At 42.2% G+C, this 25,537-nt stretch overlaps 1 protein-coding gene across 9 annotated transcripts in view; it reads left to right on the plus strand.

Moving 5' to 3' along the window:
- Positions 1-231: 231 nt before the first annotated feature.
- The window catches only part of TENM1 (teneurin transmembrane protein 1), a 517,886-nt gene continuing 492,580 nt past the window's right edge, over positions 232-25,537 (plus strand). For 4 of the 9 annotated variants that reach the window (XM_043523190.1, XM_043523189.1, XM_037909018.2 and 1 more), the window contains exons 1-2: positions 254-602; positions 1,060-1,336. The gene's annotated coding sequence lies outside the window, so the exon portion shown is untranslated. Of the gene's footprint in view, positions 603-903; positions 1,337-25,537 lie in introns of those variants that run through there. The other 5 variants (XM_037909021.2, XM_043523191.1, XM_043523186.1 and 2 more) reach the window with 5 other exon arrangements.

Below are 25,537 nucleotides of genomic sequence, written 5' to 3' on the forward strand. Positions count from 1 at the left end.
CGCGAGCTGCCCTGGCAGGGATGCTCACCGCTACCCCGCGGAGGGGCTCTCCCCTGCCCGCGGCTCTGAGTCCCCTCCCTGGCCGCTGCCGCCTGCACCGGAGAGCCCACCGGGGTCCCCCTGCTGCCGCCGCCGCCGCCGCCCTGCCCGCGGCCTCGCCTTCCCCCCCACCCCCGGGCTCGCGCTGAGGGCGGCGGTTAGCGCGCATGCTCGGTTCGCTCGGGCATGCTCGTTAACAGCCAGCGAAGCAAAATGTAACCGTGCGGAGCGAGCGGCTTCTCCGGCACTCGCCCAGCGGAGAGGAGCGGCACCTGCACCTGCACCGGCACCTGCGGCGGGGGCTGAGCGCCGAGCCGCGGCTCGCCTCGGGCTGGCTTCCCGCTGCCCTCTCGCCCCCTGACCCGCCGCCGCGGCCGGTCCCGAGCGAGCGGGGAGTCGCGCGGGGATGCGGGGCGGCAGCGGCGATGTGGATTTACATTCGCCTGCGCTGTAGCCGCCGGGGAGCGCCGCGAGGGCACCGGAGCTAGAGACCATGGCTCGCGGCTCCCGCCGGGGCTGAGCCGGGGCGCTGCTGAAAGTTCCCGCCCGACCCCTCCGGCGGGGTGAGTTCGCCTGGGAGCCGAGCCGAACTTTGCCTCTGCTCTTGGGGCTGCCCGGGGAGCGGACTGTGTGTGTGTGTGTGTGTGGCGGGCTGCCGCTGCGTGAGTGTCTCATGCCTCCAGGCTGCTCGCCCAGCCTTGACCGCTGCATGCCTCCGACGGGTGACAGCTGCGGGCTTTTCCGAGCGAGGGAGAAACGCACCCGCACCGAACAGCTGTGTGTGGAGCCGTGCGCCGTCCAGCTGCCTTGGGCGTGTGTGTGCACATCTGTCGCGGCTGTGTCATGTCCCCCCCCGTATGGTATAAGCCTGGAAACGCGTATTCTATCCAGAGCTGGGTTTATAGCGAGTGTGGGTGTGTAATCTAGCTCCCGCACATCAAATATAGGTTGTGTGTGTTTAGCTCTGTGTAGGATGGAGGAATAAACTCTCTTTTTTTTTTCTTTTTTTTTTGCCTATAGGGGGTCTCCTTTGCTCACGGTTGCTGTTCTGCCGGAGCGCTGCGCTCTAACAAGTGGACTGGGTGGATGTGCAGGGTGGCGGGGCTCGCGCGCTCTCTCTCTCTCTCCTGGCTGGGCTCCTCGCGCGCCCAGAATGATGCTTCCATTGCCCCTCGGTAGGAATCATGCTACTGCTTAATTGGACTACATCCGTGCCAGACGGGGGTTTGGGTGTGTGGCTTCCCCTAACCGTGCTGGAAGCGTAAACTGGGATCTTAGTAAACTTAGCAGAGATACAGTAAGTCTGCAGTATTTCTTCTCGTATTTAAAATTGTGGGGGAGTAGGCAGTAGTGTATGTATAGCTTCTAAGGGAAGTTTTTCTTGAGACACTTGAATTCCAGTTGTATTATTTTTATTAGTACTATTATTTATTTATTTAAAGGGAGATGATAGTACATTTCACATCAAGACCCAAATCCTCGGTGAAGTCAGAGGCTGAGAGAATGAAATGGCTTTCTTTCTGGGTCAGCAACACAATGATCTCTCTCTCCCTTAGTGAACAGGGGATGGGTCTATCTTATTTCTGATTGATCCTTAGAGGTAATCACAATTAAGAATATATTTAAACATTACTGTCTGCCCACCCTTATGTGCTCTGGTCATTGGACAGTTAGAGGGGCAATAGATACAAGTAAGAGTTGTAGTGATCTCCGCTCCTAATGCTTTCAGCTATTTGTGTTTTTGTTTTTTCTTTTGTTTTCATGGCTTTCAGCTATAGTTTTAAGTCAAATACTTTAGGCTTTGAAGATGAATGCTAACGCTGTCATGATAATTATATGTAGCCAGAAAGCTCTTTCTAATTGTATGTCACTACAGTGTTGTACGTCAGCCTATGTCAATTTTTGTTAGTAGAGACTAGTAAGTGTGTTTTAATTTCTCTGATCAAATACAGAAATTTCCTCTTTATCTTTGGCTTTAAATTAAAGGTACCCATTCATATTGTGAGAATTAAGCATCTATGGGTTACTGTTTCATTGATCATGTTCATAGTAACCAAAGCTTGTAGATATCTGTCTAGACTGTGTGCTGTTTCTCTCTAGTTGTAATTAACATGTCAGATGTAGTGTATTGTGAAAACAAACAGCAATGACCAATGTTGTTGTGCAGACACATCACAAATGTCTACTTTATCTCCAAATGTTTTCATATTAACAATTCTGAACTGTATTTGTGTATTCATGTTCTTTTGGCTATTAATTGCCAAGCTTAACTACAAAGTGTAAATGATTTCATATTTAGAGCACAAACATTCTTGGTACTGTCAAAAAGAGCAGTTTATGAATCATAACTATAGCTAATTTATGAATCATAACTAAGCTATAACAGGAAAAGAGCTATACATCAAAATGAGAGGCACATCCTTAACTTACCTATTTTCCTTCTGCCCCGTGTGTGGTTTCTTTCTCTTTACATCCTGTTTTGTGTCTAATTTCCAATGTTCTGGGTTACTTTATATATTTCCCTCAATTAAATATAAGAATAAAAATGTAACTAATGACCATTTTTCCTGCTTGAGCCATATCTGTAATACAAAACCTTTATAACATGCTGAAGTATTTGTAATCTTTGTGGTGGTTTTAAATTAAGAGCTCTTAAAGTTCTTGAGAGTTGAGAGCTCTTAAAACAAGTAATGTGGGAATCTTTCAGTGTTTTTGAATATCACAAATGCATTTTAAATATTATTCATTTTTCTCCCTAAAATTAGTATATACTAAGCAGTAGTTACAAGTTTTCAAGTTGATCTCAAAAGGATATTTTTTTAAATAAAAGGTGTTCTTTGACAATACTTTGTCAAAGAAATAACTGAATGCCTTTTTAAAAGAAAAGATAAACATACCCATATTTCATTTCCCGATTTTGGATTAGGTAAACTTGTCATATAATAAACTAGAAATTAGAAAAGTGATTTTCAGAGGTAAATGAATTATATGGAAAACAAATTACCAGCCTGAAACTTCAAGTGTTAAGATGGGGATGGGGAAGTGTTCAAAGTGGCCTACATAATCAAAGTGGCCTACATAAAAATAGCATCTAAATATACAAATGTAAAGATGTTCTATTACAGATATATGTAGAAGCTGTAATACAGTGAAGCCATGATTATTCATTTGAACGGTTGCTGTACTTTTTATTGTAACAAAAGCTTGTGCCAGGAAATGATGAACATACACACATACCAGCATAATTGGTTTAACGTATTTTTAAAAATAGGCTGTGTAACCTCCTCTTTAAGTTCATGATACTGCTTCCACTGAAGTTGGAATTCTGAGTATTGGCATTGATGTTAGCTGGAAGTGTCAGTATATGATGCTATATGTGGTTCATGATGTTTAAATACTAGGAGTTTAATTTAAAAAAATAATTTTAAACTGAAAGGACTTAAAAATGTTTATGGAATAATAATACTTTTTAGGGTGCTTTAATTAACATTTGTACAGTACTCTGATCACTCTGTTAGAGGAGGTGCAGTCCCCATTTTACAGATGGGGAGAATGAGGCACAGATTTTTAGGGTCCCAATCTTGCATCTTTGAAGTTCATGCCAACTTTCAGTGACTTTAGTGGGAGTAGGATTGAACACTAACTTCCCAAAGATCTACACAGTGAATCAGTGACAGCCGTGATTAAAGTATAAGCGTCCCTGACTCCTAATCTGATACTTGTATATGTAGATTCACCTGTGTCTAAAATGCAAATCCATCATTCAACAAAAGAGAGTTTAACGTTAGTGCTTTATGGCAGTGAGAAGCATCAACACAAGGAGATTTGAGTAGAGCTAGGTATGTCTAGCTAATGTATCTTAGCTCATCCAAACTTTTATCAGGTCCTTTGTGCGTAGTTTAGTAGTGAGTTAAAATTAGGAGTATATGGTCGTCCTGATCTTTCATAGCCTCACTTGCATGATCAGGCAAGAGATTTTCAGGATTGGGCCCACCATGGCTCTCCTCTAAGACATGTAGTAACACACAGTCATGCTTTCATCCCAAGATGATCAGATTTTTCTCTTGTGATCCCTTTCCTTACTTTTATACTTTTTAAATATTTTCATAACTGAAATTGTTGATGATACAGAAGAATTCTAATCCACAGAAACTTTACTATTAAGTAGCCAAAATATTAAAATATGTTGAAAAAAATAAGTTTGTCATTCTATCATTGTTTGTTTTAAAAAATCCTAAATATATATTTTTTTCCAGAACATAGCCAACAGATACTTGGTAGTGGTGGTTTGTTTTTTGTTTTGTTTTGCTGTTGCATACATTTACTCTATTTACTTAAACTTCAAACTTCAGGTTTAATCTGCTGTTAATTTATTTCTTATTTGCCTTCATTTCTATGACAATATGATCTGTTATGAATTTGGATTTAAAATACTATAAAAGATACATTTTAAAAAATAAAATAGACCAAATATATGTTTATAGTTGGGTGACTAAAGCTGTAATATAGAAACTAACCAGTTTCAAATCAGTTGGCACCAAATGGGGAAACTTGCCATTAGTTTGTATTTAATTTTTCTAGTATTTTAAGTTGCTGTTCAGATAATAAAATTTTCTAAAAGTGAGAAATGAAAAGAGACTTGAACTATTCCCAGCATAATACTACCTTCTCATTTAAGTATATTTTTGAGTAAACATGCTCCTTTATGAGTGTCAGACTAAAATCACTGACAGGCTAAGTGCTAGCTTGTTGCTTTGGAAGCTTTCACTGAGCACTACTAATTTCTTTAGTCCTAATCGGCAATAGCCTCCATTTTCTAGTTCATGGCCTCTTATCAGTAGTTACTTCTGCTTATGCCAGGCTGTGTATAGAGTGTTTGTTTGTTTTTACAAATGTAGATTACTATTTTCTAGGGATTACAATGACACTATAAAGCTTTCATTTTTGGACCTAACATTTTGATTCAGCCATCTTAACATTTTTTCCACTCTTTGGCCAATATTTATGATGCAAAGTTTTGTTCATGTGAATGTACACGGAGAAAATTTTAGGCAAGTAGCAGAGATTTGTTTAATTAAGAAGCAGAATTTTTGGGGGGATGAAAAGAAATTTATTTCATATGGGAGTATATAACGGAGCATCATCCAATAGTTGAAAAGGAAAAATATCATGTGAATTACATGACAATTCACATAATGACTTATGAATATCAAATGTGGGAATACTGACTACAAATAGGCTAAAAATCACAAATATTGTCAAATAAATAAAAAATACATAAAAACATTGATCTAGTTGTAGAGAATTTGAAGAGGGAAAAGGGTTATGGGGCAGATGCTTAGCTGGTTTAAATGAGCATGGATGGATTGACTTAATAAATCATTAGAAGTGATAAATTTGGCCTGCTCTATTAAGAACATTGCATCCAAACACTTCAATTAAAAAACTTTATTTTTCCAAATTTGAAGTATTTCAAACTAGGCTCATTCTTACAGAAATGGAAACTTGTAGAGCTCCAACTCTCATCTATTTCCTTCAGTTTCCGTGGTAACTGATAGCGAACTGTTGAGATTAAGATGAAGACTCCGCAAAAATAATGATTTTAAAACTTCCTTTTACCTTATTTTCTCCTATCAGACCTCTGTTTCCATGGAAATAGTACTGAAAGGCAGTAGGCAGCCAGCAGCTGAGTCAGAAGTCACACTTAGTAGTTTCAGATTCTTGCTGGGAAGTGAGACTCCAAGGTGGCAAAAGTCTGTAGTCCTTTAAATTTGGCATAAAGGTAGATTTGTAAAAGTAGTAGGGAAAAATGCTGGCCCCTTCTGCTTCTTTTGATAGTTACAGTCTGAGTTCATTTTATTAATCATTTTCCTGAGTTCACAATGCCCATTTTACCACAGTCAATTACGTTATTGATCATACATACTTTCTGTAGTATAAATATGTGGGGACAACGTCAACCAAAGCAGTGAGTTTTTTTGGGAGAGCCCCGTGAACAGGAGCCATTTGCTTGAACATGGCAATGGGAAGGGAGGCTCTCTGAGCTATACTTGTTTAGGGGAAACATGCCATATAAAAATAAGACACATATGGCATTGTCTGCCTTAGATACAGTTTTAAAAAAATTAGGAATAAATAATATCAGCGTAAAGCTGATATCAAACACTGCACATCAAACACTGGTCAGGTGTTCTATGGTATATCTTAGCCATCAATGCTTAGAGACAGAGAATGAGTGGGATAACGGGAATGGGGACGAGGGGTGGTGAAGTCCAAAGCTTAGGGATCTGTTTATGGCTTTAGAAGCCACTGCCATGTTAAGAGGGGAATCACACCAGTGGCAGTTGCTTGAAGTATTCTGCCTAGGGAGAAAATGGGCAGGCAAAATGCTTATAGAAGTGCTGAGTGAGTGAGTGCATTCTGAAGTGGCAATTACTGTATCCTTTAAAAGAATTGTACATAACCTGCCTTCAAATATTGGCAAATGTGGAGGGAGGACAGGGCTGTAGCTACACAGCCCCACCACACCCCTTTTTGATGTACAGTACACCTTGTGGCGCTATATCTTCTACTTGGGGAGCAGAACAGCAGGATTCTGGATGTCCCTTACATGGGTGTTCATGGGTGTCTTAATATACCATTCTCCCCCGTCCCAGTACACACAACTTATGCATGCATCTTCATAAAGACAGTCAGAATCTGCTCCCTAGTGAATGTTAATAGCCCTTAACATATATTTAACCTTTTAAGTGATCACTAATTTTTCTGTGGTTTTTTTGGTATGAAAAAATAGAAGATAATAAACTAATAACTAATTAACATTATAGTGGTTTCTGTGTTTTCAAAACACACTCCAGTAGTCACAGTCTCATCACATGCTGTATTTAATTGCCCTAGAGTCTAACAATTTCTTTCTTGATTAGTGCCTACAGCCAAATTTCTTCTGTAAACTTTTAACCAATAACCCTTGAGCCACCTCTGCGTTGAGGGACAGTGATTAAAAAGAACACAAAGCAGGAAAATTGAATCTTGTTTTTGGAGGAAAGCTTACAGTCATGGTGCAAGTGTACACTAAAGGTTCAAACACCCAAAGGTAAATACATTTTGAGTTCTTTTTAAAGTCATGAGATTGTAAAATCTCTTGATTTTTGTGGTTGTTGTTTTGGGGTTTTTTTCCGGGTGAAGAGGGGCTTGACTTATGATTTTTGAATGCTTGGGACTGGCAATGCTGCACATTTAAAAAAAAACAAACAAACCTGCCCTTTGTTCTTTCAGAATTGTGGATTTTGTGGTTTAAAATAACCTAAGATCTTAAAGTGGCTTAATTAGTGTAAATCAAACTACAGTTCTATTTAGAGCCCTCTAAAATAATCTAAGATCTTACATCAGTTTATATTGCAGGCATGGGAGGCACCTGTGTTGCCTGAACTGTTCCCTTTCCCATAGAAGGGTATATGCATATACACGTATGGAAGCCTGGAATACTAACAGATGCTAATCACCTTTTGACAAGCTTGATTATCAGTGCACAGTTTACTAATAATTATGGAAGCATTGAGGTTTGCAGATGAAACAGAACATTCTCCGTTCCACACTCTAAGGACAGACTGTTGTCTTTCAAGTGTACATGCTAATTTTTTCCAGGCCATTTGAATTTTCAGTTACTTTTTTTTTTCCTATAACATTTTGTAACTTTGGCAAAGAAAACATTTAAAAATATTCACTATTTTAAAAACAAATTCCCCAAGCATTTAATTTTTTTTGTCTCCCTTTTACATGAAATACCAATCACCAGGTTCTCCAGACTATTCTCTCACATGACCTGGTAATATCAGGGATATAGATCACTTCTCAGAATCACATCAGCCACACTATCAGAGGCTCGTTCACCTGCGCATCTACCAATGTGATATATGCCATCATGTGCCAGCAATGCCCCTCTGCCATGTACATTGGCCAAACTGGACAGTCTCTACGTAAAAGAATAAATGGACACAAATCAGACGTCAAGAATTATGACATTCAAAAACCAGTCGGAGAACATTTCAATCTCTTTGGTCACTCGATTACAGACCTAAAAGTGGCAATTCTTCAACAAAAAAACTTCAAAAACAGACTCCAACAAGAGACTGCTGAATTGGAATTAATTTGCAAACTGGATACAATTAATTTAGGCTTGAGTAAAGACTGGGAGTGGATGGGTCATTACACAAAGGAAAACTATTTCCCCTTGTTTATTTCCCCTCCTACTGTTCTTGTAAAGTGCTGGAAATGGCCCACCTTGATTATCACTACAAAAGGTACCTCCCCCCTCCCCCGCTCACCTGCTGGTAATAGCTCACCTTTCCTGATCACTCTTGTTACAGTCTGTATGGTAACACCCACTATTTCATGTTCTCTGGGTATATAAAATCTCCCCACTATATTTTCCACTGTATGCATCCGATGAAGTGAGCTGTAGCTCACGAAAACTTATGCTCTAATAAATTTGTTAGTCTCTAAGGTGCTACAAGTACTCCTTTTCTTTTCTCAGATTTTAAACTTAATTAAAAAAATCACTTATTTTCATCTTTGTTCCTCATCACCTAATTGGTTAACTCCAAGAAAAGCCAACAGAAATTCTCATCCCTCAACTGATTCTGTTCTCTGACACTGTGTGGCTTAGCTGTGCACCCTGTCTCCATGCTCCCCAGTTCTGTTTCTCACACACAAGCTAGTCATTCACTGATCCTGAGGAGGCAGGTTAATCAGCAGTGTTAAGGAGGCAGCGTTAGAGAACCAGGTGACATGGAGGACACTTGCTTCCTGCTCCCTACCCATCCTACTTGCTGGAGCACTCTACAGCTCATTGGCCCTGCCCCAGACCCTCTTTCTGTTTCTGTAGCTTCCCCAGCGGAGCACAGTATCTATGTGTTTATGGTTCCTCCTTTGATCCCCACTGATGCATGTCCATGCACCCATTGCCCACAAAGTTCCACTTCTTCTGGCCAGTGGCCAACAGTCCCTTTCCCCCCACCCCCACTCTCTTCTGGTGTCCCTTCGCCATCAAATTCATCCCTGTTTCCAGCCTCTCTGTAATGCCCACCCTGAGCATATTTCCTAGCCCACTCCACCAGCTCCCTGTCATGTTCCTCTTGTTCCCACCTGTGTGTATTTCTGATCTGCTCCAGTTCTGAACGCCCCCATATCTCCAAGTTATACCTTAGTAGCTCTGATCCTACCCATCTCAGAATGTCATCCCTTAGTTGCATTGCTCCCTACGTACATTCACCACTAAATATTCCCACTGCTGCTTCATCCTCATCACATTTCCCACCCATTTCTTCATAGCTGTAATTAGTTTCCAAACAGCTCTTATCCTATCCTATTCATGCACAGCTTCCCTAACTCTCCCCCAGCTCCTCTGTAAGAGCTCCCAACTCTCCCACAGATTGTTAAACCTTGATGTAAAGCTCTGGTTCCTACACGTCCTTGTAGCCGCCTCTTAGAGCTCTGGCAACACATCCATTCCAAATCCTTCAGCCCAACTGCCAGCACAGCTTCAGCGCCCTCTCTTCATAAATTTGATTTTACCCATCTCAAACGCTACCCTACCCCATAGATATCCTCTCCCCCCACTCACACAGCTCCTCATTCCATAGTGCCTTTCCACATCCATACCCATCTGTAAGTACCACACTCTCTCCCATGCTGTCCATGGCACACTACTCTGTGCTGAGGAATTGCTACAGACCATGGCAGAGGTTCCCCAATATAGAGGACTTGATAACTAAGGTTGGGACCTTCTTTGGGCAGAAATCTCACCAGCCCACAGGCAGAGGTAACTCAGTTAACCTCTTTTCTATGACTGACTTTTTCTACTTTCTAGGGCCTCCTTTGGTGGCCCCAGCTACTTTCTGCCCTTCCCCCATAATATGTCGCTCCTTTCTCCCTCAATGTACAGCCACTCAGAGTGCCTGCATCTAATTCCTCAGAATTGCATTGAAATGCACAAGCTGAGCACCAGCCTCCACAGCAATAACACGTTACCGACAGATGAATTTTCAACTAAAAGGTTGTTGTGATGTTAACATATATAAGGTTAGACAAACTGAGGTTGTGTATTGGATTGTGATGGTGAGGAACTGGACATGTGCACTGTCCATATCTTTGTGGTGAGAGACAAAGGGAGTTTGTTGGGGACTTGAAGATATGAGAGTATTTGGTGGTTTTAACACTTGGTTTACTTTTCTTTCTTCTTTAAAATATCTAGGGAGTTAAATACAAAAACTACAAAAAGTAATTCTCTATTCTAGCCTTGCCTAGACTAAGATTTAAGGGTGTGGTATTACAACAAGCCAGCTAATGCGTTGTAACCAATTAGACTGTAAGCAGGGGCTGTCTTTTTGTTCTGTGTTTTTGTGTAGTGCCTAGCACAGTGGAGTCCTGGTTCATGACTGGTGCTCCTAGGTGCTACCACAATACAAACATAGTAGATTACGCATATTAGCAACCCCTCAGTTGCCAGCAAAATGTTGCCATTATTTGGTACTTGCCAATAAGAGGAAGGCAAGTTTGTGGGGCTGCAGGCAGGGAAGGAAGCATTGGGACATGCCTTCCCTTGCTGCATCCCTGCAAACCTGCCTGTGGGCAGGGCAGCATTGGCGAGAAGTATGTTGCAACTCCACAGGCTCTGACCACTCCCACTCTCCATGGAAAGCCCTGGTATCTGGGCTGCAGCCCTCCCTCCCCGCTGCTGCCCTGCCCACAGTCTTCCCTCCCAGCCTGCAGTGCCGGGACTTCAGCAGGAGTTTCCCCATTGGGTGGGGATACAGGTGCCCAATCCCATCTCCTGTGCGGACCTTGAGTTCAAGCAGTTTGTGGGGCTGCAGTCAGGGAAGGAAGCATTAGAACATGCTGAACACTGGCTACAGCCCCCTCAAACCTGCCGGTGGCCATGACCTTTCTTCCCTTAAAAAAAAAAAATCACAATAAATGGCCTGTTATTGGTAAGATCCAAATCCCATTAACATTAAAACTAATGGGATGGGATTGGTTCTTGGCAAAATGTTGTTGTTCACTGGAAGTTGTTAGCATCAGGGTTGCATTAAGCGGCATCCACTGTAATAAATGTTTGCAAAGCCTACTCTAGATAAGGCAGTGTATACTTTAACATGTGCTAAACTCGTCAAGTTAAACTCTAGGTCTTTTTTCTTAACCAGTGTAGCATGTGTTGAAGGCTTGTCTAAACTAGACACATATGATGATCTCACTAACTATAATGTATCTTTTTATCCTTTTAGTCCAGACTAGTCTGTTCTCAGCATAACTTTTGCGGCAAGGTCCTCTGTTTTATTACATCTGTTCTATCATTTCAATAAATCAGTGGAGTTATGTCAGAATAAAACTGACGTAAGATAAAGGAGGTTCTGGCTCCAAATGTTCATGGGGGCCCAAAACTGTATCGTTAAGTGCTCAAAGGTTTGCTCAAGAAGTGCAAAAGTTAAAGATGAATGCTGAAGTTTTACTCTGCCACCTCATGTATATTGTGCAATACTATTTAAGATTTAGTCATTAACTTAATCTTGGATAAACTTGTGTATAACTTGAAAAATAATCTGTTGTACTAATTGAGAAGTAATGGGTCATATTCTCATGTGGTATATATTTCCATGTTTTTATTGAAAAACAATGGAGTTATACCAACATACATCAGTTGAGGATCTGGCCCAATATGTGTTCACATAAGTAGCTGTTGTGGGACAAATTCTTCTCTAAGAGCAGCACTCTTATACATCTAGACTGATTCCATTAATTTCCATGGACATACTACAAATTCACACAAGTGTAACCAAAAGCAGAATATGGGCAAATCCGTGCAAATATGCTGGGGGCAGAGTTAACAGCCTTACTTTAATTTTGCAACCCTTAATATTTCATTAAATATATGCTTTTTACATTTTATTATAATATGTCTTTCTTTGAAAATATCAGATTGAATTGGCTACTTACATTCAGTACTTTTTTACATTGGTAAAGCACTGTGATTTTACTAATCACTCTTAAAATACACTCTTTTAATTTAGATTAATTTCAGTAGATTAAGTTGTAAATTGATAAGAATTTGCCTTTTTTAATATTGCTTATATTCAGTTTGTAACACTTTTTTGTGGCTGATTAAGATTTATGAAATTCAATTTTGGAATCACAAAGCATATATGGGCTGTACTGAACTGCTCAAGGCAATTCATGCTAAATTTTCTAGAATACCAGCTACAGGCCATGATAAATTACATTTTATGTGTTAATGTTCCCAAACACAAGTCCGTAAAGTATCTGAGAGATTACCATAAACTACTACACTTCTATTTTGAGACTTCATTTAGAATATATATCTACAAGGACGGTACTGTCAGTAATTGCATTATATGTTCCTTTTTTCTTTTGCAGTTCATTTAAAATCTTTTTATATTAAGTGGTGAATCTCTAAGATTTTTCTAACATTACAAAGATACAAACCTGTTAGGATCTACTGTCCTCCATTCTAGTTCAAAGTAATCACAGCCCTTTGACCTACATAGAAGAGCCAGGCATGAATGATCTCATCCCTCCATATTTTTTTCTTTTGCATTGTCACTAGCAACTTTTATACATCACAGTGTGATTGTGGCCTGTCATTCAAGGTTTTCAGGGTGAAGAGAGTCAGGTTGAGCTAATCCATTATATCCATGATCATCTTTTCTCCTTAGAATTAGGAGCATGGTTATATAGGGTCATTCACCAAGATTCTACAGTAAAGTAGAACTGTGCTTTAAAATACATTTCAACCTCTCAGCTGACATTGGTATTTTATTCCTAATACCGAAAACATGATGCTGGATGCCCTACCTGCAAAGTACACACTGTTTTAACAATTGGATGAACCAAATCACTAATCACTCATCAGATGTATGTACACTCTAATCCTTCCTGTGCCACAATATGTCATTTAGGGAACAAACATCATGCTATTTGCTGGAATGGCTACCTTGTTGTGTTTCTATATGTTAACTTTTTACAAGACTATGTTGTTGGCCTATCACTCAACCCCCAACCTGGAGGACCAGCGGACTGCTTTTTGTCTAGTCCCTAACCTTTGACCTCTCTGACTTTGGTGGTCCTACCAGTAGTCAAAACTCCTGCTATCGTAGCTCTCAGGGTCATTGGAACACATACACCTTCCTATCGCATCAAGGCACAGTCCCCAGGAAAGGATGTACAGTAACTGTAGCAGTTCAGAACCATAGGCTTGTAAATCAATGTCATAACAATTTACATTCAAGTTAGTTTTCATAAGTTTCTTAACAAACATAAATAATGACTGTAAAGCTGAGGTAAATCAGAAAATAAATTGAATGATGGTTAGTATAATCCTGAATCCACTTTATATACAATTTTGCTGTTATTGCTGTGAAATTGTTCATCATTTTAGTCTAATAAAATGCCAGCACTCTGTATGTGACACCATTTATTTTTGGTTATGAATCCTTGAAGTGTTAATCAGGGTGCTACATTTTTTTTCATTTACTTGTTGTTTTTCTCATTTGAGATATTGCCTGGCTAGACAACTTGTGAAAGTGAAGTAATTTTCATGAAAACAAACAGAATTCAGAGAGAAGCAAAATTATATTAAAGGACCAGTCCTCCTCCCACTGAAGTCAGTTGAAACAGGATCGAGCCATAAATGTAGTTTAACAAAGGGCAATGTGTAGAATTTTAAATATAATTCTGTAAAGCATCACTGTCACAATTCAGTAATACTTAGAACATTAGTTCCTTCTAGTTTCAAAGTAATGTACATATTAATCATTATAACACTACTGTGAAGTAGATAAGTATTTCCATTGTACAGACTGGGCGTCCATGGCAAAGAGTTACGTAATTTGACCGAGTGAGTCATAGACAGAGCAGGATTAGAACTTGAGTTCTTTTTCCTAGATCCATGTTTCTGTAATAGATAAGGCTACGCTCTGCTTTTTACAAGTGGCTGCATGTAAAAAAGAAGTGGTTACTGCCGGTATAGTACTACTAAACATCATGTAGTAAAAGCAGTCAAGTTAAGTAGATTATTGATTACATTGATGTTTGGCTTCTGTAACCCCAACAGATAAAAAGAAAAATAACATTGGTGAGATTTGACAGGTCTGATAACTGGAAATGTTCAGCATGCCAGGAAAATGATGTTGAAGCCAAGAACCTACCTTTGTATGTCGTTTTTGTTCAGAAAAAACAGAATACTGTTTTTAAAGGGGTGGTGTTCTTGTGCGAGTAATTATTAGAAAATGTATTACAAGATAATATTGCTGCACTTTAATACACTTCAAGGGTGAAGTCAATGGTACAACTGTCATTAACTTTAATTGAACTGGGATATCCCAATTTTATTCAGATGGAAAAGTTCTATTAGATTACTCAGTGAATTTCTCACAGTCTTGGGGTATTTTTGTGCTAAATGTGACAATGTTACTTAATTGGTTTAAGAAGTATTTTTGAAATTTCTGAACATCCCATTAAAATAGTTATCTCACTAGCACATTATCTATCTCTTATGTCAATTAATAGGGGGTGGACTTGGCCCCCAAAGTAGCTAGCTAGCTTCATAACAGCTATTGGTCCAGGGCACTGTGTGGAATTATTTGATTGAACCTTTACTTAGGCCCATATTGAGATCTCCAGTTATGATTGCATAATGAACAGATTTAGTTTTTGTGATGCTAACTGTGCAGTTCTTCCTGCATGTTCTCTGTGCTGTCCTGTGACATTTTGTTGTATCAACCAGGCAAGGTACTAACAAGCTTCAACAGGACTTTATTTTCAAAGTGGAAACCTTTTTACCAAGCTGCTGCTGCACCCTCTGTAGCTTTCTCCTAGCCTCTCAACTCCTCCCTCCTCCTCCCTGTTTCCTGTCCTTTCAGACTCCCAACAGCCCGTGCTCCCAATTCTAATCATTACAAGCAACATCTAAACACCACACATCCCTACTTTAGGGACAGTAGGGACATATCACAAAGCTGCAAGATTTTTCCTGATAGACCCATTCCTGAAAGTCAGTCAGTTAACCAAAAGAGAGATGTACATGTTCAACATGCCCCAAAACAAAATGAAGTGCAGAGCCTACAGATTGCAGTAAAATCTCAAATGTACAATGTAATATTTCTGCTGAGAAGGAAACCAGGTGTTTGTTGTCTCCACTTTTTACTTAAAAACAGACATTATAGCTAGAGTATCCACCCATATTCTTTTTGGATGGGGCTAAACGTTCTTGAGAATTGCACGCTATACGAGAAGAGCTGATTTTCATAGGTGTCCACCTCCCGGCTACCTCTGCATCTGTCCATGGTTGAAGGTACATAAAGGGCAGTGTAGTCGGTGGCAGGTGGGGTGTGGGCCCACCCTACTCCACTGACCCAGGGCCCTAACAGTGGTGGAGTGGTCTGCCACTGGGTCAGCGGGAATCCCAACTGCAACACTCTGACTGTGCCTCAGGCAAAGCTGTAGCTGTAGGGTCGGCTATCCTTAGGCCACCTCCTCCCCGCCCCTTGGGTGTACCTGGGTCAGTGGGGTGTCCTCCAGCTCTTCTGGTTAGGTGGCCCACGGCAATCCCGGCAGAACCGTGGCAGAAGCAAGTTCCCTGGCTGGCAGGGTGTCACTGGGCTTAGCAGCTAGGAGGAAGAAGGATCCGTCTGCCTGCTTTGGTGTTCCAGCCTCAACTGAGTGGGAGGCCCTGCCTTGTATACTTCCTGTTACGGTGTACTTCCAGTGGGAGGGGTGAGGCAGGCCTGGCTCCGCCCGCTTGGACAAGGAAGGTGGTTTCTCCCTCTCTGGCTCAGAGGGAGGCCACACTGCCTCACTACAGGCAGTTTATATTTTTTTAAAGTGTTTTTACTAGTTACCGTACAAAGTCAGCCTAATGGGTGTGATGCCAATTTCTACAACCTTGTTCTAGTTTGTGCTACAGAGCAGAAAACGCTTTCCACAGAATGCAACTTCAAGTGATTTTTTTTTGTAATGCATTCTTCTGAAAGCTTCTAACCCATTTAATATTTGACATAACAGAGCATGAAAACTTGTTCAGGACTTTTACCATGAATGCCATTTCAAATGATGGAAAATTTGTATTAGTCAATTAGATACGTCTAATCAAGGACACAGTAAAACTTCCGTACAAAATAAATGATTTATATATGGTATATCATGTTGCATAAATTATGGGGACACCATTAGAAGCACTGTAATATACTGATATCAGTGATATAATCTCAATACAGTTTTACTACAAAAAGCAATTTAGATGTTGGCCTTCTGTTTGAGGCAGCCTGTAGGCCTTATCCTTTTACTTAAATCACTACATTAAATGTCAATGGTAATATCTCCTTGTACTTTTAATACATTTTGCTCCTATTTTTGCTAAAATATTGCCAAAAATGTAGAGCTGGTGGAAATTGAGGTATTAATTAATCAGTGACACAAGGTAAATTAAAATGTCAGGGAAGAAAAACACTCAGAAGGTGGAAATGTTCAATTTTTTGGGGGGGGGTGTTGTAATTTACCCACTTGTTTTATGCAATTTCATAGTGCTTCAGTAACTGAAAAGGGTTATGAAAGCTTTATTTTAAATTTGTGCTTTCCCAGTATTCAGAAAGTTCCTCATGCATCTTGTGCTCAGTTTTACCAGTAAAATACATGACTGGAATAAGGGTAGGTGCAGAATTACAGTACCCTCGGGGAAGCTGAGGGAGGTGGGAGGGATTGGTACAATCCTTCCTAGAGTACTCTGGCATGCAGAAGAAGAAAGCATTATATGCCATCCCACAGGATGATGCAGTGTTAGGCCAACAGAGTGAAGGAATGAGTGGTGCGTGTCTTGTGGTTGGTATTCTTCTTCTTTGTCCTCTCTGGGTATCTAGAAGGGAGTAGTCACTGTGCTGTCCACAGAAGAGAGCATATGATTATGTCTGCTCCTTGGAAGGAGAGAAATGATCCATTAGTTTAGTGTTGTGCTTTCTAAGCTAGCTAGATCATGCTGATGTGTCTTACTGGTACATGCAAGATACCTGTAGCTCAAAATAGACTGAAATGAATGAGAACAGGAGTATTTTCCCTGTCTATTGCTGTGCCACTCACCCACCAATACTACCAAAGCCATTTTTGTGCTGTGACCTGGTTTGAATCCTGATTTCAAGGATTCCAGGACGATGATATACAGAAGGCATTGGGATGAAGTTGCTGCCCTTTTCCATAATAATATGGAATAAACCCTCATAGAGAAAGCAGTGGAGGAAAACAAATAATGAATGAGTTCCAGAGGTTATTAGATTCATCTCCTAATGAAGAGAGGATTGGAGGCTGTGGTGAAAATCAAGACATGAGATTTAAATTGCAATAAATCCAGGAAGATTGACTGTCCTTTTCATGTTCCTAATGTCTTATATTAATTTGGATGTTGAATGAAATGATTTCTGGAATCTAATTGGCTAAAATACCATAACTGTGTGGCTAAAATACAAAAAAATGTTTTATCTAGAAGTGTCTGATGTGGGGAAAGTAACTGATATTACTAGAGTCATTGATTTCATGTACACATTCTGTTACAGATATGCCACATGCTCAGATTAGGAAAACTGCCAGGACCCCAGAAAATATTATTTCATATTCCATTAGATGACACAGAAGATTGGTAATGGAAGATGTACCTCTAAATCACTGGTTCAAATCTGGCCCAAGTTGATTGGCGGCAGGCTTTGGTCACTAGCTTATGGCTTTCAGTGGCTTATACAGAATAATTACGTATTCTTTCTGTAGTGTCATAGGTCACCAGGCCAATATAAAAGGCTGGCCCTTGAAATAAGTTATTGCAGCCTACTTCTTTGTGAGCAAGTGTTGCCTCTCAAAAATCATTATTGTGTTTGGCATTCAATGACCTCTTTGTGTCATTCTCAGAATTGAGACAAGCTATTTTCTTATGCCTGAAGGGTGGTCCTTCAGCGTCAACTCAAGGTAAGTACATTGGGAGAAATTGAGTGCTACAATCCAACGTGAACCTAGTCTGTTGATAAATGGATGTTACATCTGTGTACTATTAGAGCACTAGGTTAATTTAAAAAGATGTATTTACACACTTATCTCAAGACAGCAGTTACAACCTGGGTGCAAGATAGTTGCTGGAGACAAGTTACAGAGTTAGTGGTCTGAGGCATAGCAACTCCTCTCAGCCATCCTGCAGTCCCTTAGAAATGCCCTGCATCTCAGCTGTTACTGCTTAAATATTTGCACCTTTTTAATTTCAGATCATACCGCAGCCTAATGGCATAAGTAATTGAGCATTAATATAATAATAATAATAATTAATTAATAAGGTGCTAATAAAATATAAACAATTCCAGAACAATATGAAGGTGAGTTTCACACTAGAACATGAGAAGCAGCAGCAAATCAAAGTAATTAATTTTCATATTTGGAAATGCAATACAAATAAGAGCCAGATGTTTAGGGGAGTGGTTCCCTTTCTTTGCTCATCATCTCGCTGATCAATGGCCCAATTTAGAAATAATAAATTATGCCTCTGACATATTTTTAAAATGGATTGCTTAAATAGCGTGTTCAGCCTTTTTTTTTTTTTTTTTTTTGCTTTGCCTTTTTAGTACTGGAGTATACAACATACCTAAGGGATAAGCATGGAGCTGTAGATCAAATCACAAATGTAATATAAAAGCATCAAAACGTTCTGGCAGCATAAGCATCATATCAGTTAAAAATACCACATTAAAAGTGTATTAAGGCCTTGGCTTCTGCTCACAAATAAAGATTTAATCTTTAATATCTTGTCACAACAGGGCACAGTAAGGGAAACATTAGGGATTTTGTTCCTTTGTAACTAGAAACTGAACATCTCTCCTGTAGATGTCTATGTTTTTGCAAACATTTTGAATTCTGAATGTATTAAAACATTGTTTTCTGCACATGCTTAGTAACATTTCCTACAGATTCACTAAGTAAAAATACAAGACAGTCCCTCCCCTGTATTTACAATATAATCAAGATAAAAGAGTAAACATAACATAGTGGGAAGGCCAGAGAGAAACAAAATGCTAGTTTTTTGGGGAGGTTTTTTTGATTGCTTATGTTTCTCATGTGCTGTTTATTTATAAAGTACCATTGCTGTACAGTAAAAAAGGTCCCTGCTCTGAGGAGTTTATAATCTAAATTAGATTAAAAGGATAAACTGACAACAGAAAATAAATGGAAGGAGAGGAGACAATGAGAAAGGGAAAATGCTCTTGGGACAGTGCTATTAGGAAAAACTTATAGATCACTTTTTATTTTGTGTTTATTGAAATAGCTTTGTTTCTGTTCGTTTGTTAGCTGGTATGATCAGGTGCAAGAGAAGGAGCAGAGAGTTCCAGAACTGAGATTAGTCACAGAAGGCTAATCAATGGAAGAGAAGCTATGAGGAGCGGAAAGCACTTAGGCCCAGAGTCTGCCTGATCATTGCAGAGGTGTGAAGTAAAGAAGTCTTCCTTTCTCTCCTTATGTAGCTTCATAAACACTAGGTAGAATTACAGCCCACATGCTCTGGGGCTGCTCCATCTTTACAATCCTGGAGAAGAATAGTGCCCCAAAGGGGCAAGAAGAAGGTACGTGAGGCAGCGCCTTGGCCCCATCTACACATTATCCAACCATGTTAGTGTGGGGGGAATAAACTGCATCCACAAAGGGAATGTGATGGAAGATGCATAACCTCCGTTTGTCTTCTGGTGCTGGTACTGTGGGCTGTGCCTTAATGCACAGGAGCAGACTGTTTCAGACATACGAGGTAGTATGGAAAAGCTGTTGAGTTTGTGATTGAGTAAGAGATGATTAGGTGTGTGTTTAAGGTGAGAAGAGTGAGCAGAGTGCAAAAGGGGTGAAGGAGGAAATGAGCTCTGATACAGGACAAGTTAGAATGATTAAGAACCTTGAAGGTGAGGACAATGCATTTGAATTTGGTGCAGAATGACAGGGGAACAGAGATGACTGCAGGGAAAAGTGACATGGTTGGAGCAGTGGGAGAAGATGATGACTTTAGCGGTAGTGTTTTGGATAGAGTGGGTAGCTGTGTGCTGTTTCCTGATGTCACTTTATTGGAAAGTGGTGTTGGCAGATTCGAACAATGCCAGTTTGGCTGAGACTGAAATATAGTAAAACACAGAACCATTTCTCTAGATATTGGTAGTGATGTGAACATGGTCTTCCACTTGCTCTTAGCTTGCTTTGGATCATAGAATGATCTTCTGTACTCAGCTTGTTGTAGAATGCCTATTTGTGTGAGAGCTTATGGGAAAAATCATGGTAATGGGGTCATTTTTAACCATACATCTGACTACTTTTATTGGAACGGACATTGAATTGCAATATTCAGCAAGATCAGCTGTGCCTTGTTCCAGTTTGAAGCTGTACTTGTCTTTTACGGCCTCCACTTTAGAGAGTCTTACTTTGTATTGGATTTTCCACTTGCATGCAGCTGCAGAAGATGCTGTTACTTTCCATTTTAGTTTCAGAACAGTGTTTTCACGCTAAGAAGTTAACCCCTCCACCCCGCCCTGGAAACCGTAGTATTTTTGCAATGGGGACTGGTAAGTATTTCAAATTTGAAAAACTTAGAGGATATCCAAAAGGCAATGGAAAATCTTTTTTAGTCACCAATCAGGAGGGAAAGGATTCATCTTGTGTTGATGAAAGCTAAATCTATAGACAAATGGCTGGTCCCATACCTTTGGTGAGCCATATAGACTCAGAGGCTTGTGACAATGCGCAAACATATTCCATTAGGAAGTCTGGATTCACAGCTTTCTAATGGAATTTTGATGGTGTTTCTACCATTAGGTTGTAAGATGTGAGACCTTAAAACTGTCCTATATTGTTTGTCCTCGATCTTGGACCACTGTAATTTCTAAGGAGAATTCTGTCCACTGGAGGAAACACATACATTTTTGTGGCATGTTTGGGTGTTTTTTAGTGTGCTGCCTGTTTGAAAGCTGTTCAGAGGTTGATAATGTTAAAAGTAGAAAGGGGCTTGAACTAGTACAAAAAATTCATCACTACCACCCTTGAATCTAGTTCTGGATTCAAACTCCCTGGGTTGGGCCCATCTCTAGCTGGAAATAGTCTCGGACAAAATGCATTAGTGGGCAGATTGCAGATGTATAAAATTAATTAATGTATTTTACACTATATTTACTATACTTTATACTTTAATATTAAAGTATAAAAAATAATTGTTCATCCCTCTTTTCGGAGAAGACCGATGAGACATCATAGTTTGAAGGATTTGAGGACCACCCTCAAATCCTTGGGCCTCCATACCCTCACTACTCAGCAGAAGCATTTCAGGCCACAACCTCCTCTATGGTTCTATCAGCTGCAGAACTGACAGGATTTCTCCTGGAGGAGGAATAGGAGAGGCAGGAGGAGACCACACCCTTCCTCGGGCCAGCGCTCTGACCAGTCCAAGCCATCTTCGGGCCAGAAGCAGGCCTTTTGAAGGCGTGCTCAATGACGATACACTAGCACCACCATTGGATCCACCCCACCTTACCTTCTCGTGCTGACTATCCCCTTTCTGCCATTCGTGGGCCTGTCATTACATCAGACCGCTGGGTACTCTGCACGGAAGAAAGGGGATACTCCCTCCAATTCTTGGCCCTTCCATCCCCCTTCCCTGTCCCTCTTCAGGGATCCTTCTCATGAGCAATTCCTCATACAGTAATTCCTCATTTGCTCCTATCTCTGGGGGCAGTGGAAGAGGTTCCTCAGCAGCTGACAGGCAAGGTGTTCTATTTCCTAATACCGAAAGCCAAAGGTGGCCTCAAGCCCATCCTAGACCTACGAGATCTCAACAGGTTCATGAAAAAGCTGAAGTTTCGCATGGTCTGATTGGCCTCCATCAACCCTTCCTTGGATCCAGGGGACTGGTATGCCGCCCTCGACTTGAAGGACGCTTACTTTTACATTGCAATCACACCAGAAGATACCTCAGGTTTGTGGTGGACCACAATCACTACCAGTTCAGTCTTCCCTTTTGGCCTCTCAGTGGCCCCTTGAATATTTACCAAGTGTATGGCAGTCGTGGCTGCATTCCTGCGCAGGTGGCAGGTAGAGGTGTTTCCGTAGTTCAACGACTGGCTGATTAAGGGCTGCTCCAGGGCGCAAGTGGAGGCGCAAGTCAGCTTCTTAAGAGCATCGTTTGATGAACTGGGCCTTCTCCTGAACTTGAGGAAATCGACTCTGTCACCTGTTCAGTGGATAGAGTTTATAGGGGTGGTACTGGACTCCACGCAGGCCAGGCCGTACCTCCCGGAAGCAAGTTTTCAGGCCCTAGGCAATATCGTTCGAAGTCTCAGGCAATTCCCTACCACCACAGCAAGGAATTCCCTGAAGCTTCTGGGGCATATGGCCGCTTGTACCTAAGTAGTGCAGCATGCCAGGCTGAGACTCTGGCCGCTCCAAGCATGGCTAGCCTCGGTGTATTGGCCGGTTTGGGACAATTTGGAAAGGGTCATCACTCTGTCTCGCCAGGTCCTCGACTCCCTCCTGTGGTGGTCGACCCACAAGTAGTGTATGCGGGGGTTCCATTCACCAGATCGCAGCCATCCCTCTTGCTGGTGACGGACGCATCAGCCTTGGGGTGGGGTGCACATCTGGGAGACCTCAGGTCACAAGGTCTCTGGTCTCAGGCAAAACTTGCTCTCCACATCAATGTCAGAGAGCTGAGAGCGGTCCGCCTAGCATGCTCGACCTTCCGAGTCCACCTGGCAGGGAAATGTGTATTGGTTATGATGGACAACACCACAACAATGGTTTTTATAAACTAACAGGGGGTACATGCTCCTCTCCCCTTTGCCAGGAAGCCCTCATGTTGTAGGACTTCTGTGTAGCTCATTCGATACACCTGGAAGCATCATACCTCCCCGGAGTACAGAATGAGTTCGCAGATTATCTCAGCAGGTTGTTCCATGGCTACGAGTGGTCCCTGTGACCGAACATTGCGAACTTCATCTTCCAACTGTGGGGGTTTCCCCAGACAGACCTGTTTGCCACACGACAAATGAGGAAGTGCCAGCCGCTTTGCTCCTTTCTGAATCACAGCCTGGGCTCCATCGCTGATACGTTTCTCCCCTCCTTGGGAGGGCCACCTCCTCTATGCATTCCCTCCCAGCCCTCTCGTTTACAAGGTGCTCCTCAAAGTTCGGAGAGACGAGGCCTCAGTGATATTGATCGCTTCAGCCTGGCCCTGTCAACACCGGTACACATCTCTCCTCAACATGTCCGTGGAAGCCCCAATCACCTTGCCCATAGGCGCCAACTCCGTGGGTGCTCTGGGGCTGGAACACCCATGGAGGAAAAAATGGTGGGTGCTGAGCACCCACCGGCAGCTTCCCTGCCCTCCCCAATACATCCCACTGCCAGCAAGTCCCGCGGATCTGCGCCTCCCCCACCTCCAGTGCCTCCTGCCCTCCACAATCAGTTGTTTCACGGTGTGCAGGCAGGAGGCTCTGGGGGGAGTGGAGAGCAGTGAGGACACGGTGCACACAGGGGAGGGGGCAGGAAGAGGTGGGGTGGGAATGGAGTGGGGCGGGAAGAGGTGGGGTGAGGGTGGGGTCCCGGGGGAAGGGATGAAGTGGGGGCGGAGACTGGGGCAGACCCGGGAGTTGAGCACACCTGACACTTTGGAAAGTCGTGCCTGTGACCTTGCCACTCTTCCTGGACTTATTAACTCAGAATCATGGCTGTCTCCCAACCTCGAGTCTTTGCACCTTACGGCATGGAAGCTCCATGGCTGAACCTGATGGAGCTTACTTGTTCGGACCCAGTCAGACAAGTCCTCCTTGGCAGTAGGAAACCTTCCATCAGGACTACATACCTGGCCAAGTAGAAGAGATTTTCAGTCTGGTCGCCGCAACACGTCAGTCTCCAACGTTCGTGTCCATACCCTCATACTGGACTACCTTTTCCAACTTAAGCAGCAGGGGCTGTCCATGTCATCAGTAAAGGTTCACTTGGCTGTCATTTCTGCCTTCCATCCAGCAACAGAGGGATGGTCGGTCTTTGCCAAACCTATGGTGAGCAGTTTCCTGAAAGGGCTTGACAGGCTATATCCGCAGGTCTGACAGCTGATCCCAGCCTGGGACCTCAATCTGGCCCTTTCCAGACTAATGGGGCCACCTTTCAAACTGCTGGCGACATGTTCTCTGTTGTACTCTCATACAACTGGCGTTTCTGGTAGCAATAACATCATTCAGGAGGGTATCTGAGGGTATTCAGAGCCTCCTTACACCGTGTTCTAGGAGGACAAGGTTCAGCTCAGGCCACATCCAGCTTTCTTCCCTAAGGTCATCTCCCAGTTTCACGTCAACAAGGACCTATTTCTCCCAGTTTTCTACCCTAAGTTGCACTCAAGCAGCAGGGAGCAGAAATGTCACTTGTTGGACGTTCACCGGACATTGGCTTTTTACATTGAGTGAACAAAACCATTCCGGCAGTCCATCAAGCTGTTTGTTGCCATAGCAGACAGGATGAAAGGACTTCCAGTCTCCTCCCAAAGGATTTTGTCATGGATCACGTCCTGTATCCGGGAATGCTACAGCCTGGCGAAGGTACCTGCCCCTCCGCTCACAATGCACTCCACCAGGGCACAGGCTTCATCAGCAGCATTCCCGGCGCATGTTCCGACCCAGGAAATATGCAGAGCGGCGACATGGTCCTCCATTCATACTTTCAACTCGCATTATGTGATTACCCAGCAGGCCAGAGACGATGCTGCCTTTAGTAGACCAGTGCTTCAATCAGTGGACATTTAGACTCCGACCTCACCTCCAAAACGTAGGCTTGGGAATCACCTAATTGGAATTGGCATGAGCAATCTCTCGAAGGGAAAAAATGGTTACTAACCTTCTCGTAATTTTTGTTCTTCGAGATGTTTTGCTCATGTCCATTCCAATACCCACCCTCCGACCCTCTGTTGGGTATTCGTCAAGAAGGAACTGAGGGGGTGCCAGGTCAGCAGGACCCTATATTGAATGCCATGATTGTGTGACCCCAGGGGGTGCTCAGGGGAAAAATCTTCCGACTGTCATGGACATGGCATGCACATACCTAATTGGAATAGATGTGAGCAACGCATCTCGAAGAACAAGAGTTACGAGAAGGTTAGTAATAGTGTTTTACTCCCTGGGAGGATGGGAGTTTGGGCTGGTAAAACCAGAGGTGGCAGGGGAGAGCCAGAAGGTAGAGCTGAGAAGCAGGCGGGAGCCCAGGGGAAGAGCAACATGGTCTGGGAGAAAGCAGGCCACTATTGCTAGAGATAGGGTCCCTGGACTGGAACCCAGAATGGAGAGTGGGTCTGGGTTCTCCTACCAGCCACAGGAGGAGTGGCACGGTCAGGGCAGTGAACGGAAGAATGCCATTTTTGCGGCAATGAGGGACTTTGATACCTTGGAAAGGG

Source organism: Chelonia mydas, chromosome 9, assembly GCF_015237465.2.
Source record: "Chelonia mydas isolate rCheMyd1 chromosome 9, rCheMyd1.pri.v2, whole genome shotgun sequence".
NCBI lineage: Eukaryota > Metazoa > Chordata > Testudines > Cheloniidae > Chelonia > Chelonia mydas.